Source organism: Hippocampus bargibanti, linkage group LG04 (assembly GCF_051943395.1).
Source record: "Hippocampus bargibanti isolate YZ-2025 linkage group LG04, ASM5194339v1, whole genome shotgun sequence".
Lineage (NCBI taxonomy): Eukaryota > Metazoa > Chordata > Actinopteri > Syngnathiformes > Syngnathidae > Hippocampus > Hippocampus bargibanti.
The window spans coordinates 9,110,001-9,124,178 of record NC_142737.1 but is presented as its reverse complement, the minus strand read 5'-3'; the positions used below and the strand labels follow the sequence as shown (position 1 = coordinate 9,124,178).

General features: G+C 41.2%; 1 long non-coding RNA gene across 1 annotated transcript in view; it reads right to left on the bottom strand.

Moving 5' to 3' along the window:
• The window catches only part of LOC148898897 (uncharacterized), a 109,307-nt gene extending 105,877 nt beyond the window's left edge, over nucleotides 1-3,430 (bottom strand). The window contains exon 1 of the long non-coding RNA XR_016114882.1: nucleotides 3,280-3,430. This is a non-coding gene — a long non-coding RNA (uncharacterized LOC148898897). The remainder of the gene's footprint in view (nucleotides 1-3,279) is intronic.
• Nucleotides 3,431-14,178: the final 10,748 nt, after the last annotated feature.

Sequence of the window (14,178 nt, the reverse complement as noted above, 5' to 3'; positions counted from 1 at the left end):
GACGAAAGGTGTATAAAACGGTGGTGAGGCCAGCCATGATTGTTTGGACTTGAGACAGTGCCACTGAAGAAATGACAGGAGGCAGAGCTGGAGTTAGCAGAGATGAAGATGTTGAGGTTTTCTTTGGGAGTGACAAGGTTGGATAAGATCAGGAATGAGTACATTAGAGGGACAAATCATATTATAGGCTTTGCAGAGAAAGTCAGAGAGGCCAGACTGAGATGGTTTGGACATGTCCAGAGGAGAGAGAGCGCCTATATCGGAAGAAGGATGCTGAGCCTTGAACTGCCAGGCAGGAGACCGAGACGAAGACCTAAGAGGAGGTTTATGGATGTGGTCAAAGAGGACATGAAGGTATAGCTGGTGTGAGGGAAGAGGATGCACAAAACCGGGTTCGATGAGGGACACTGATTCGCTGTGGCGACCCCTGAAGGGAAAAGCCGATAGGAAAAGAAGAAGATGCTTGTTCTGTAGCCACAAGGGGACATAAGCCAGTGTCTTATTGTGCCGGTCCCAAGCCCGGATAAATACAGAGGGTTGTGCCAGGAAGGGCATCCGACGCAAAAGCTTGGCCAAACCTAGCATGTGAATAAAACCTCTGGAGATGGAGGACACTGATTCACAGTGGCGACCTCTTGAATGGAAAAGCCGAAGGGAAAAGCCGACAGGAAAAGAAGATCGATTCGGCTTCAAAGATGTTTTTGTTTGTTTCAGATCCTGTTTCATTCTGGAACCTCTCATGTTATGACATAACATCAAGGCAAGCGCATTACTGCTTTTGAGCAAAATATTAGGACCCAAAATATTAGAAGTGGATGAGGATGAAGTCAGATCATGTGTTTTTGAGGTGTACAAATGTATATGCAAGAAGCCACTTAAAAGGCCTGAAGTAAAACATCCTTGCTAAAAAAACTGCACTCATACATTATCATAATAACTAGAGATGACGGCTGAAGAAACCTTCTCATCGATGGACCACTCCTGTACGACTGAGAGCTTACACAGACAGAAATAATAACAATACATTTAATTTCTAAGCGCTTTTCAAAACTCTCAAGGACACTTTACAGTCACCTCATGTATAGTAAATACATGCAGTTACATATATCATGTATGCTTTATACTGTATTTTTATACTTTGCACTTTGTCTTCTGTACTTTTTTACGCATGCAATAATTTTTGACATTACTTTCAATCTTGCTGCTGTATTAAAGGCTTTCTGATTCTGTTTCTGAACGTGTGCAGCAATTGCAGATTTCACAGTAGTGACTGCCGCTAGAGGGAGACAAAGTCAAAGTTAAGACTACTTCAAGGCAATAAGGCGGTGGTAGTGTTTGTCGCAGAAAAAAATGTACAGTAGTACAGTACTTGTCATATTTGTAGTAGTCTATAGTGGTAATAGCAGCAGCAACAGCATCCCAGAAAACAAGGCTATTAAATCTATGGCAGCTCAGGTGAAAAGGAGGCAGAAAGGATCAGGTCACACTAAGCCGACTGCACGGTGGTCACTACGCTGACAATCGCACAGTCGACACAACCCGCAGGAAGTGCAATCTCGGGGAGACACTTTATCTACAACTGCCCCAGAATTCATCACACCCTGATGGAGCCACCCTCTGCCGTCAGACATTTTATCCAAAGACCCCCGACTGACCCGAGAGAGATGATTATCGCCACCTGACCTGCAGGATGTAACTCCCTATAATCATCCATTCCCAATTCGTTGGTCAACAACAGCAGCAGTAATCGTAGTAGTAGTAGCAGTACTGTACAGTAATTGCGTAGATGACAGCATCCAATGCAATTAAATGTGCAGTATTAATTATTCAGTTCACTTTTTGACGTTCCTTAACAGCCCGCCTCAAAACTCACTTGTACTGTTTGACATTTGCATGACTCAGCATGATTCAGACTTGATTTTAGTCTTACTCCTTGGTGCTTTCTACTATCTGTGTGACTGCTTTTTTGCCTGCATATGATAGTTGTCCATGTACAGCACTTTGTATGCAGCTTGCCTGTTTGAAAGTGCTCTATAAATACAGTTGAATTGAGTATTGACCCTGAGGGAGTCATAAAATAAGTCTTTATCTATGCATGGGATCATTTTATCAGGGAATGCACTGTGCATGTTACTTTCCAGGAAGCATATGACCTGAAAACAAACATATTTAAATACATACTGTGCAAATCATGGGTTGTTTTAGAAAAAAATATATTACCGACATTTTCAGGTGTATGGGGTACACCGGAGTAGAAGGCGCACCCGCAATGAATAGTGTATTCTCAAACCTTTTCCATTTATAAGGCACTCTGGACTATAAGGCACAGCTTCAATGAATGAAAAAACATTTCCATATATAATATATAAATATATTAAAGTTGTCCAAATACAAGGCACACCATATAAGGTACTACAGTAGAGGCTGGGGTTACACACCACTTCATCTAGAGGGGAGAAATGGAGTCATGGCTGCTGACAGTAGTTACAAGACCTGCACTTGCATATGAGGCACAGGGTCCGCTTTTTTAAGAAAATGAAGGCTTTTGGGTGCGCCTTATACACCAGAAAATGTGGTATATTTTACACAATCGTCTTATTTCGGTATCACCAGAATAAAAGATGGCAGAATATATAGCCAAAGTCATGGGAAAGTTGGAAAGGAGTAATTGGTGTCAAGGAAATATGTTGATGTGATACACCTCGGCTGAAAGACATTTTTTATTTAATTTAATAACGTATTTATTTCTATGTTTTTTTAAAAATCAAATAATCTGTAAAGCATTTATATCCTTGTGAGATGAGTGTAAAATGGTACTGTTTGGCGATCATTATTTATGCTATATGGACAATTTAAACAGCTGTATTAGTATTGTCGATTATTAGTGAGTGAGCGTCAATTATTTGTATTTTTAGCTGTTTGCAGTCAGCCTCAATGTGTAGATAACGCTTGCTTAGAAAATGTGAGATGAGTTTAAAATGGTACTGTTTGGCGTTCATAGTTTATTTCAAATTAAAACTATTAGTATTGTCGATGTTAGATAGGGAGCATCAATTATTTGCATTTTTTGGGCTGTTTGCAGGGAGCCTCATTGTGTCGATAACACTTGCTTAGAAAACAGCCAACATGATAGAGTAGAATTCGGCTCACCGCAATCACAATCGTGATATAACTAAATCAATCAGTTTTGCTCAAAACGATCTTATCTTCGTTTTTTAAGGAGAATTTTCGATTCAACTCTTGCACTGAAGCTTATCAGATAGTGTTTAGTGCACGCACCCGTCAATGAGAAACCTCGTGAATTTCTCTGCAGCTTCGCTCGTCGCTTCTCAGCAAAGGCTTGGTCTCCTAATTAAATCATCACTCCCGTGAAATATTGCAAAAGCTGACGAGAGCAGGAAATGTCCGCTGATGCACAGGAAGACCCTCGCTTGGCCTCGCCCACGGTTTGGCGGCCAGCCATAATTCGACACTTCGTCTTTAAGGGAAGGTGGGAGGATTCTGGGAAAATGTGTGACAACGGTAAAACGTCTTGGATAATTGCCGATGGTGTTTCTGTGGAGATATTTACTAGAAAAGGCTGGTCCGATGTGTCCGGACCAATCACGACGTGGTGCATAATCGCGTTTCCTGGAAGAACGCTGGGTAGTACCATCTGGGTGGAGGATGCTCTGAGATCACTTTCCGATTCAATCAATTGCTGCATCGTTCTAATTTTAGCAAAGTGACTTGATTGCGTCTTTAAGTACTCATAATAGAAAGTCACAATACTCGTCCATTCATTTTTTTTCGGGGAAATAATATTTCCAGTGAGTTTCAGTTGAACATCAACCTGCAGCTGCTATTTAGCACTTGTTTTACTGGAAAATGTACTCGCTTGCAGCTGACTCACGCTTGAAGAAAAATAGAGCGTTGCTGTACTTTGAGCAGCAGGGGGTAGCAGAGGATAACGACAGATCACGAATCGAGCTTTCTGGAATATGACTCAACATTACGCCAGTCAAGTGGGACACTTCGACTGTGGTCATTTCGATTACGTCAGCATTAGACGCAAGCTAAAGTGCTGCGTGTTTATTATTAGATGGATGGAGACAGACAGACAGAGACAATGTATGTCCTACACAGACAAAATGTTAAAATATTACAGATTGAAAATCCACTATACAAATTCAAGAAGCTATACAGTACTGTAATATTCATAATTGATTTCACAGACCTACCTCATTTTCCAGTGTATAAGGTGCCCCCAAAAGCCTTCATTTTCTTGAAAAGATGACCCTGCACCTTCTACGCAGGCGCGCCTTATATGTGAAGTAATATTGAGCCACAACAAGTCTCGCAACTATTGTCAGCAGCCACTGACTCAATTTCCCCATGTAGAAGTGGTGCGTAACCCCAGGCTATACTATAGCGCGTTATAATGTGGTGTGCCTTCTATTTAAAAAACTTTTATGTATTCATATATTCTATTTGGGAAACTGTTTGCATTCATTGAATGTTATGTGTCATATAGTCCGGCGCACCTTATAGATGGAAACAGTTTGAAAATACACCATTTATTGGGGATGCGCCTTATACACCAGAAAATATGGGACACAAATAATGGAAATATAGAATCCAAATAGAAAATGTGAGTTGGGCCAAGCCACAGATTCCCTGACTGTAAGGCAAAAAAAAAAAACCAGTATGGATAACATGTTACAAGTTATTAATCGCTGCCATTAATCACCAAGGAGAACAGTTTGCACACAAAAAAAAAAAAAATTGTATTCTCAGCAGATTAGATGTCAGTGTTTGTATTATGCAAAACATCTGGTTTTGGTGATACCAATCAATGCCGGGATGGGGGGGGTCTGGTTCAGTATGTTGAACGCCATACACCATATGCACAATCCTGCCAATTTTTCTTGGTCATGTGTGGGGTCTCATGTATTAAAATGACTTTGTACTTGGCTGAAGGGCTGGGAACGCAACGGAACAAGCTGTACTACAAGAACTGTATAACACATTTATTGTTTACAAAGATAATCTTTTACTTTTGATTGATGCTGACAGTGAGCTGCAGGAATCATTTTGTAATCTCCATTATCCCACTCTGCCGCTCAGGCTAGTGTTTCTCACTATTGACGTTGACCTTAATGTGATGATATACAACGATCAATCAGAACAATGATCTCATGTTGCAGAAGCGACCACACGTGACAACACATTGCCGGATTCAAAGTATTTGTCAAAAGAGCTACTTTGCATATGCAGGTCAGAGGGCAACTCGAAACCAGATGAGTTTATCATGTCACATGCCGTCACATGACAAAAAAAAGAAGAAGACAGGCTGCTGATGCACTGTGTGTTTTGTGGCTGCATTCTTGAGAGCAGGAGGGCGACCTTATGATGAGTGTCATGAGGTGTCGGCATGCAGTGGAACGCCAGCGTAATCCCAATTTGAGTGGGAAGGCATGCGTTTGCAACGACGTCATCGCTACGGCCCTGCGGCCCATGTTTGTAACTGATGGCGTTAGTTGCCTGCAAAGAACCGCAAATGTCATATCGATCCAGGCAAAGTGAACCTTGGGCCTCTTTAGGAGAGCTTTTTTTATGGAAGACCGAATGCAATTTGAATATTAGCTGGGGAGGGGTGAGGTGATGATGTAACAAGCCGTATCGGGTGTCACAGTACAGTATGTGAAATGCAGGCCTGTACACAATCTTCTGCAACCCTTCTACATGTTTTAAGCAAAACAAAACCTCCTCTCCTCTTGCATGCCCGCAGGTACTGTTTGTGTGTGAGAATTGTCCAATGATCACTTTGTTTTATATAATGCACTGTGTGTTTTGGACTTTACACATTTGGGAATATCCCCCACCCCCACCCCCCTGAGGCCAGCAGCATTGAAACATCTAACCTTGTTCAAATGAAAGAGGAAGATAACATTGTGAAATAGTGCTCGGAATAGCAGGCAGAGAGGGTCAAGAAGGCCCTTTCAGCACATGCGCACGCTGAATACTTGGGAAGGGATGGTGTGAAGTTGCTCATTTTACACGCTTCACTTACAATACCAGTGTAACAGTGTCAAATACACTCCATTCTCACTAAATTGCTAAATTTGATATCACGTTTAATGCAGCACTATCGCAGAGAAGAGTCATCTCCAATTTCAATTTTTTATTTCATCGTACATTCCACCAATTCAATAGAATACTATTATGCAGAGCATGATTGATTATGACAGGGTCAAAAGAACACTTGTGGGGGCAAAAACAGAGATTTATATTTAATGAGAGTCGGCAGCTTGTAAGGAAAATCACAAGTATGCCTGACTCGCTCATTCCTGGGAATGATTATTTATACAATACGGTGGCAGACCGTCAAGGCCTGCAAAGCCTTCTCTGCTGGCCTAAAAATATCTGGATCACAGACTGATGTTAATTATATGTTGTCCATGAATTATTTTCTTTCAATAATTGTAAATTGTCTTTCAGCTTCCTTTAATTACTTTTCCCATGTTGCGCTGCTTTCAGACGTGTGTTTTTACATTTAAACATTTAACCAACACATTTCAGTCATCATTTCTTACCGGGGTCAAATCTACCTGGACGCCTTCACAATCAGTTCTGCGGGTCCTGTCGCATCAAATGTCTTGAGAAAACTGTTGCTGTAACCCATAGGTGTCAAAGTTAAGGCCTCGGGGCCAATTCTGGCCCGCCACATAATTTTATTCAGCCCGTGAAAGCAATGAAATTCCAAGGTGCTTGCTGAAGCCCCAACCCAAATTTCAAATAGTCCCATGTAAACCACAATAACAATGATTAATTTATAACAATAATTAATGACATTTTAAAAACGTCCACAGGGCTGTTTAATATCAGCATCGGTTAGATACAGACTACAGACTAGAAAATTGCACGGACAAACATATACGCAGGAGGAACGATCATAATATCTCCACAGAGCTCTTTGAACTCTTTGAACTCTTTCAACAGTAGCCAAAATGGAACTGTATAGTGCCACTTAGCAGTTTTTTTTTTGACGACGATACTAGTGCAGCGTGTTCTACCGGAAACAAATTCCTTGTGTGTTCTACATACTTGGCAATAAAGATGATTCTGATTCTGATTCTGACATTGTACATCCCGCTCACTACTCTTCGAGAACACTTTTCAGTATTTCATTTTTAGCTGCGAACAACGCTTTTCGGAGATTGCCCTCACACCTCAATGTCCCCTTTTCTATGAAGACAACCAATGCACGGTGTCAGTGTGACTTCAATGTTCAAAAACCCTGCATTGTCTTTTTCACCTCCTCTTCGCAGACAGTGGGAGGTATTTTCCAACAAAAGGGTTGATGCTGGCGGGTCTTTTCCCTCACAGCAAAGTTGATTTACAAACACGCATGTGGCAATGAGTACTGCCAAGTTAGTGCCTCACTATGGTTTGATATTGGTCACAGATGGTACACTTGTGCGTAAGGAGCAAAGAGTACCGAACATGGGGGAGTAAGTAGGAGCAGGAAGGGGAGCAGGTAAATAAATGGAACAAAGAGAATGGTGCAGGACATTCTGACCCAGTGTGGAGAGAATGGAATAAAAACCAAACTGTCCAAGCTTTTGGACAATGTCACTTCCTGTGTTCTGTCAGGACTTTCAAAAGTTCACCGGGACAAGGGTAGTTACGCATATATTTGCCATTGTGGCGGCACATATTGTACAGGGAAGGCACTTGCGCCCACAAGCGCGCACACGCACTGAAGACAGGAAATCAATAGCTATTAGAATGCACTATGGTGTTGTGTTACTCTTCCTTCTAATCTGCGCACGATGTGATTTGTGTCAGGAAAAGCTCACAGCCGTTTCTTTTCAGCTCTACACTCTTATTTCACGGTAACGAGTATTACCGGCAGCACAGCTTCAATTATAGATTTCATTACTGCAAGTTAGATATGGTATGTTAGCTGCTAGCTTAAAATGAACATATAGCATTGTAGAAGTATATACATATTTGGCTAGATGTTATTTTTGCTTTGGTTTTGGATTTGCAGTCTCGCAGTGGAGAAATTTACATTTAACAGCAGCAAAGTGATAAAAGGAATGAAAGTAAAAAAACAAAGTGCATGAGCTGCTGGAAAGGCAGCCACTCTCGCGGCGCCGTCTTGAAGTCAAAAGAACAAAAAAACTAAATAACAAATAATATGGCAGCACAAAGACAATATGACAACACAAAGACACAAAGAGACATTCATGCTTAAGCACTTTCTGAACCCTCTTTGTTACATGAAGCGGTTCTAGATGAATGAGAGGATCAGAGCGTCTTTCCACCAGTGGTTGATAGACACGTAGTGGAGTTTCTCAAATATCTAATGTCGCGAAATGTAGAATTCGGAAAATATGGCTGATTGGGGCTATTAAATGTTGCATTCTCTCTCACAACGAAACAAAATTGCCCAAAGGCCTTCTACCTGTGCAAGTCTAGCAAAATACCAAAATAAAGAAAACATGTAGACTGCACTTGGTGTAAAACTTGTACCATCCACCTCAATTGGGACCATAACTCATTCACTGCCAGACGATGTGTAAAAATATGTCCACTCCAGTGCCAGGGTTTTTGTCATTGTCACTCGAATTCCAGGACTCACAGAATATTGAGTTTTAGGACTAAATAAACATTCAATGCAGTTTAAGAAACGTTAGACTCTCTTCTTTCATCAGAAAAAAAATAGTTAATTCCTAAATTATATGGGTCTGGAATTATCTGAGCTTGAAATGGGGGTGGCAGTACAAAATGCTAATGCTGCCCCCTCGGGGGGAGGAAAAACATTGTCAGAGGTCTGACAAACCCTATATCGGTACCCCCCGCAAGAAAAAACAAAACCCGGACAAATTCCGTAATGACGCTCCACGTCATGCATTTCAATTCCTAAATAAATTCGGGAAACTCAGTGAAAGAGTGGAGAGTGATTAAAATGTGTTTAAACTTACGTCACAGAACATTTTTAAATGGTGCAATAGAAGCTCTATGTTCAGTTAATGAAGGAGAGCTTGAGAGTCCTGTGACCATGGTTTGACCTCCGAACAGATTTTTTGTTTTTCTTTTTGGGAAAAGTTGTCCTGTCATGTTTCTCATTGCACAAGTGGCCAAAACGTTGTGGCCGGTCAGTACATACTGTAAAGTAGCATTTATAAATAGAGGAGCATGGTGATCTTGTGGTTAAAGAGACTCCAGAAACACGGCTTTCTTTTACAATTGATTTACAGATGGTGGGGGAGGGAGGTGGGTTGTAGGGGGGCACTCAAAATAGCCCGCCCACCTAGAACAGGACGTCTCGGTGAAAGCACATGCTTGCAAATAGGCCTGACCAAGCAATGTGCTGAGTCAGATTTGTGATATTAGCAAAATATTGGGAGACTGGCCACCAGATGATCACCTTGGGAGCCTGGCATGGTATTATTTAACCACTGTGGCGTTTGTCCCTCTTTTGCTTCACAATCTGTCAGAAGTGCAGTTTGCAGAAACCACCAGGCTCACCCCCCTCTCTCCCTCCCATTGTAAAGACACACGCTGGACGGTCAATAAGAGGTGAAAGGTTAACCAGTAGCTGGCCAAAAAGTCAGAAGGTCAGCATTCAGGGTCTGTGTCGTAATTATGTCATCCCCCGAGTTGTGTAAAAAAGAGGGTCAGGCAGCTGTCCTTCCCCAGTAAAGTAACATTAACCCTGGCTAAGTGCCAACTGGATCTGTGGATGATTTCTCATGACTGGAGCAGAAGTGGGCTAGCTAGCGATATTGACACGTGGTATGTAATTCCTGCAGCATGTAACTTAACTGCCCGCTTCATTAGGCACACATGCAGACATGAAATCTAAGTTTAAAGGACAACCGACATCACTTTTTTGTTTTTTAACTGACACCGGATAAACGTTTTATAGCATCTAAAATACCCAAAACACGCAGTATGATATTTTTAGTCAAACGCAAAACACCAATAAAAATGACTTACAGTGTCCAAAATCTGCAAAAAAATTGAGCTGGGAATTGGGCATTTTCAGAAAGTCCCGCCCCCAATTCGTGACGTCACGCCAAGACGTCTTGCATTGCTTGAGAATCAAAACAATGGCTTCAGATTCGGAGAATATGCTTTCTTGTTACACATCCAGTTATAAATATGATTCAAAAAGTTATAAAGAGGAAAGCATACATGTTTGCAATCGATTAAAGAATGTATTCCATGCCATTTTGAGGCAACATTGGGGAGAAACGATCACCAGAAAAGAGGCACAAAATGGCGACCTCCTGTGGCCACCTCCGTTTCCACAGGCTGATAAATTCCTTATATGGAGCGTGGACGCCCTCTCCTGGCCTCCTGGTGGCTTTTGGGTGCAACACGAGGTCCCCAGACCAAACAGGTATAGCAAAATACATTGACGTGATGGAAGGACCGCTACAATGCGTCTTTTTTACGGTCAAGGGCGGTCCTTTAGTGACGACACGTACGGACTCGTCACCAACTCAAAAACAAGACTTCCTGAATATTCAGCGCGAGTCTTAACGTAAAATATAGCTATATGCGGTGGAATCTTTGTAAAATATGCTCAGTAGAAGTCATTTGAAGCCATTTTACAAATTATGGACACAACTTGTCCGGAGACGTCGGTTGTCCTTTAAAAGCTTCATTCAGTCCCAGGATGTGAGAGAACCCACTCATGAGGAGGAAAAAAAGAGTCTAAACGGCAGCGTGGTGCACACAGCGCATCCAGAAAGCTGAAAATGCAGCACAAAGATGTTGTAGTAGTGGATGAGGAATTACAACAGAACGAAAGCTAACTGCTTGCTGTTAATAGTACAGCAGAACCTCAATTTAACAATCCAGAAAGAAACATATCCCTCATTCAATGGACAAAAAAACGGTTTCCAGTCTGCTCAAAACACCCCCCTTTGTGCAGTGCCCTTTGGTCTTTCGTTTCTAAATTGGCTGCAATTTGCCACCAGCTATCAACAAAGAGAAACTGGTCGCATGTTTCCAGCTTGCTTTGCTCCCTCGTCATAAACAAACAGCAGGTGAAAAAGTCAGCCAACGTGGTAGCCAGGTTGCCAGGAGATGACTAACCGACAAAAAGTCCAAAGAAATTAATTACAGTCGGAGTTTTTGATACGACTGGAAAGCGGAAAATCGACTGGCCCAAACTGAAGCCAAGTAAATATTCTACAATGTGAAATCATTCCCCATTTCTTTCTTTCTTTCTTTCTTTCTTTCTTTCTTTCTTTCTTTCTTTCTTTCTTTCTTTCTTTCTTTCTTTCTTTCTTTCTTTCTTTCTTTCTTTCTTTCTTTCTTTCTTTCTTTCTTTATTTATTTATTTATTTATTCATTTGGTTATTTTCAAATGTATTGGGAAATCTATTTGCAAATATATTAAATATATTTATTTTTCTATTTTTCTATTTATTTATGTATTGATTTAGTTATTTATTTGTTTAACGTGTGTATTTGTTTGTCTATTTATGTATTTATTTATTTGTTTATCTATTTATTTGTGTTTATGTATGTATTTATTTATGTGTGTGTTTATTTGCAAAAGTATCTATTTAGTTATTTATTTCGTTATTTGCAAACATACATGCAAATGTATTATATGTGCACATTTATTTTTCTAGGTTTGTGGTATTCTATTTATTTATCTATCTATTTATCTATTTATTTTTCTGTCTGTCTATTCTTTCTTTCTGTCTGTCTATTCTCTTTCTTTCTTTCTTTCTTTCTTTCTTCCATTCTTCCTTTCTTCCTTCCTTCCTACCTTCCTTACTTTCTGTGTTTATGTATGTATTTATTTCTGTATGTATATATATACAGAAATATGTGTTTATTTATTTATATTTATTTGACAATTTAGTTATTTGCACATGTATTTTCGAATGTATGTATTTATTTATTTGTCAATCTATTATTTTTACAGTTCTATTAATTAATTAATTACTTAATTTATAAACATATGATAAGAAAATCAAGGCTCTTGCACTGGATTTTTCGAGTTTACTCAGTTGTACCTAATGAATTGGCCGATGAGTGATAAACATGATTAAATTGTCCTTTTTTTTTTGCTCTCTTCCAAGGAGACATATGCTTAAAGTCGTACTTTGAATGTGCGCTAAATGGGCCTTATCTTCCTTTCTGGGTGCAGCTGTCGTAGTCCCCCAAGGGCAAGAAAATGAGACCTGTTCGTGTTGACCCCTGCCTCCCTCCTGTCTTAATTCCTCAATTTTCATAGCCCACACGCCTGAATCACATCGGTATCCATTAAAGAAAAAAAATGCCCGCACGCATCCCTTCTATGATTCATCATTAACCCCTCGTTTCTCCCCAGGGAGCACGAGTGACTCAGGATAAGAGGAGGAGCGGGGACAGAACATAATGGTGGCAAGTACACGACGAACCAGCAGTGCCTTCGAGGGGCGGAGCGATGAGCAGTTTGGCCTTCAGTGCTCAGGGGGGGGCTTTGCAAGACAGACAGCTCGAGGGAGACAGACGCCTTTAGTCACCACGACAACTGCTGTGTGCCACTTCACTGAGAAACATTGTGTCTCTGCTTTCGGCGAAGTGCTGTTTGTGAGAATTTGTGGTGTAATGATACGGTTGGAGGGGGGGCAAGGAGGGGAGGGTGGTTAAGCATGCTCTCCACATGCTATGATGCAATCTGCAGATCTGCTGCAGAGTTCGCGATTGTAAGTGGCATTCTCTGGTGGCCTAAAATACACATTTTATAGTTAAATTCTTTCAATTTGTCGCAGATACTGGATTCGCTATATTTGTAGCATAACTTGGTATTTAATATGCACAGAAGAAGTAGCGCTGGCCCATGTTATGTAAATGATTAGCAATGGTATTTGTGGAATTGAGAAGGTTGTAAATGCACAGCTTACCACCACTGGTCGTTCTGCATCGTGAATCATAAAGTTAATGTAGGAGCCATTTTGAAAACGTCGCCATCCTAATTGATGCTCTTATGAACTGCGACGGTGACCTTTTTTGAAACCAAAGTGGAATGAGTCACAGAACCTTAAAGCAGAGCCCGATCGCATGCTGGCGGAGAAGAGGAGGGAGAGTGCCTGACGGCGAAGAAAATGACTCATGACTGTCTTACTCCCTTTCAGCTCTTGAGGGAGGAAGGTTGGCGTACGTGTGTGGGCCCAGTGGGTGTGTGGCAGCGTGTGGTGAGCCGTAAGTGTGAAGATCAGCCCCGCACTGCCGAATATCACTCGCAAACCACACGATCGCGTCTGATGAGAAATTGAGCAAATTGTGCTGCAGTGATAAAAGAAGTTCCCTATCATGCATAGTAGCCATGATGCTGTGTTAGCAGAGTGGAGTTTCCCCTGAGCGGAGGAATCCCCCGCCTGCATGCATCCACATCATCACTCAACAAAAACAACATCAGCTACAATTATGATAACATCATTTAACAAAATATCATTTCATGTACTTTCTCGAGCACTTGTCCTCACCAAGGTCACGGGTGTTAGCTATGTGATCTTATTCAGATCTGGTTCCCAGTTATTCAAGTCCGACGACTCGTTTGCCCACTTGCCTAACAATTATCTATTGACTGTTAGGTGGCAAATGAGTGATGATGCCACATGCAAGAACTGCTTTGATATCAAAGTGTGAAATGATATAACCTTGTAATGGTATTGCCGGCCAATAATCAGCACAGCACAACAATATATATATATATATATATATATATATATATATATATAATATCACGCCATGACAGAAAATAAAAACTTTGAGGCATAGCCTGGCTCAAATTCAGTGTTTCTACCAACAAACTTAAGCAGGTGGCGTAAAGTCTGAACCAACCAGTTCTTCCGTTAAGCAGCATGTTGTTTAAGTGTGTTAATTGGCTCATATAACATCCTATTCCCCTGACTATGGCGTTCACGTGGTGGCAGAGGGCCATAAAGACGGGAGGTCATTATCGAATTGAACCCTCTAATGGAGTACGATGACCTTTGACCCACAAACGGACCAGAGACTATACTGACTGAGAGTCCGCATCGTGAATGAAGAAGGAGAAGCTTCACCCGGATCGTGTTTGTGTCGGCGTAGTCGTGGGTGTGGCTTCCGCCGCCAGAGGAAGTGAGTGCGGTGATTGATTGTTATCTGGCCGGCAGGAAGTTTTTTTGACTGTCG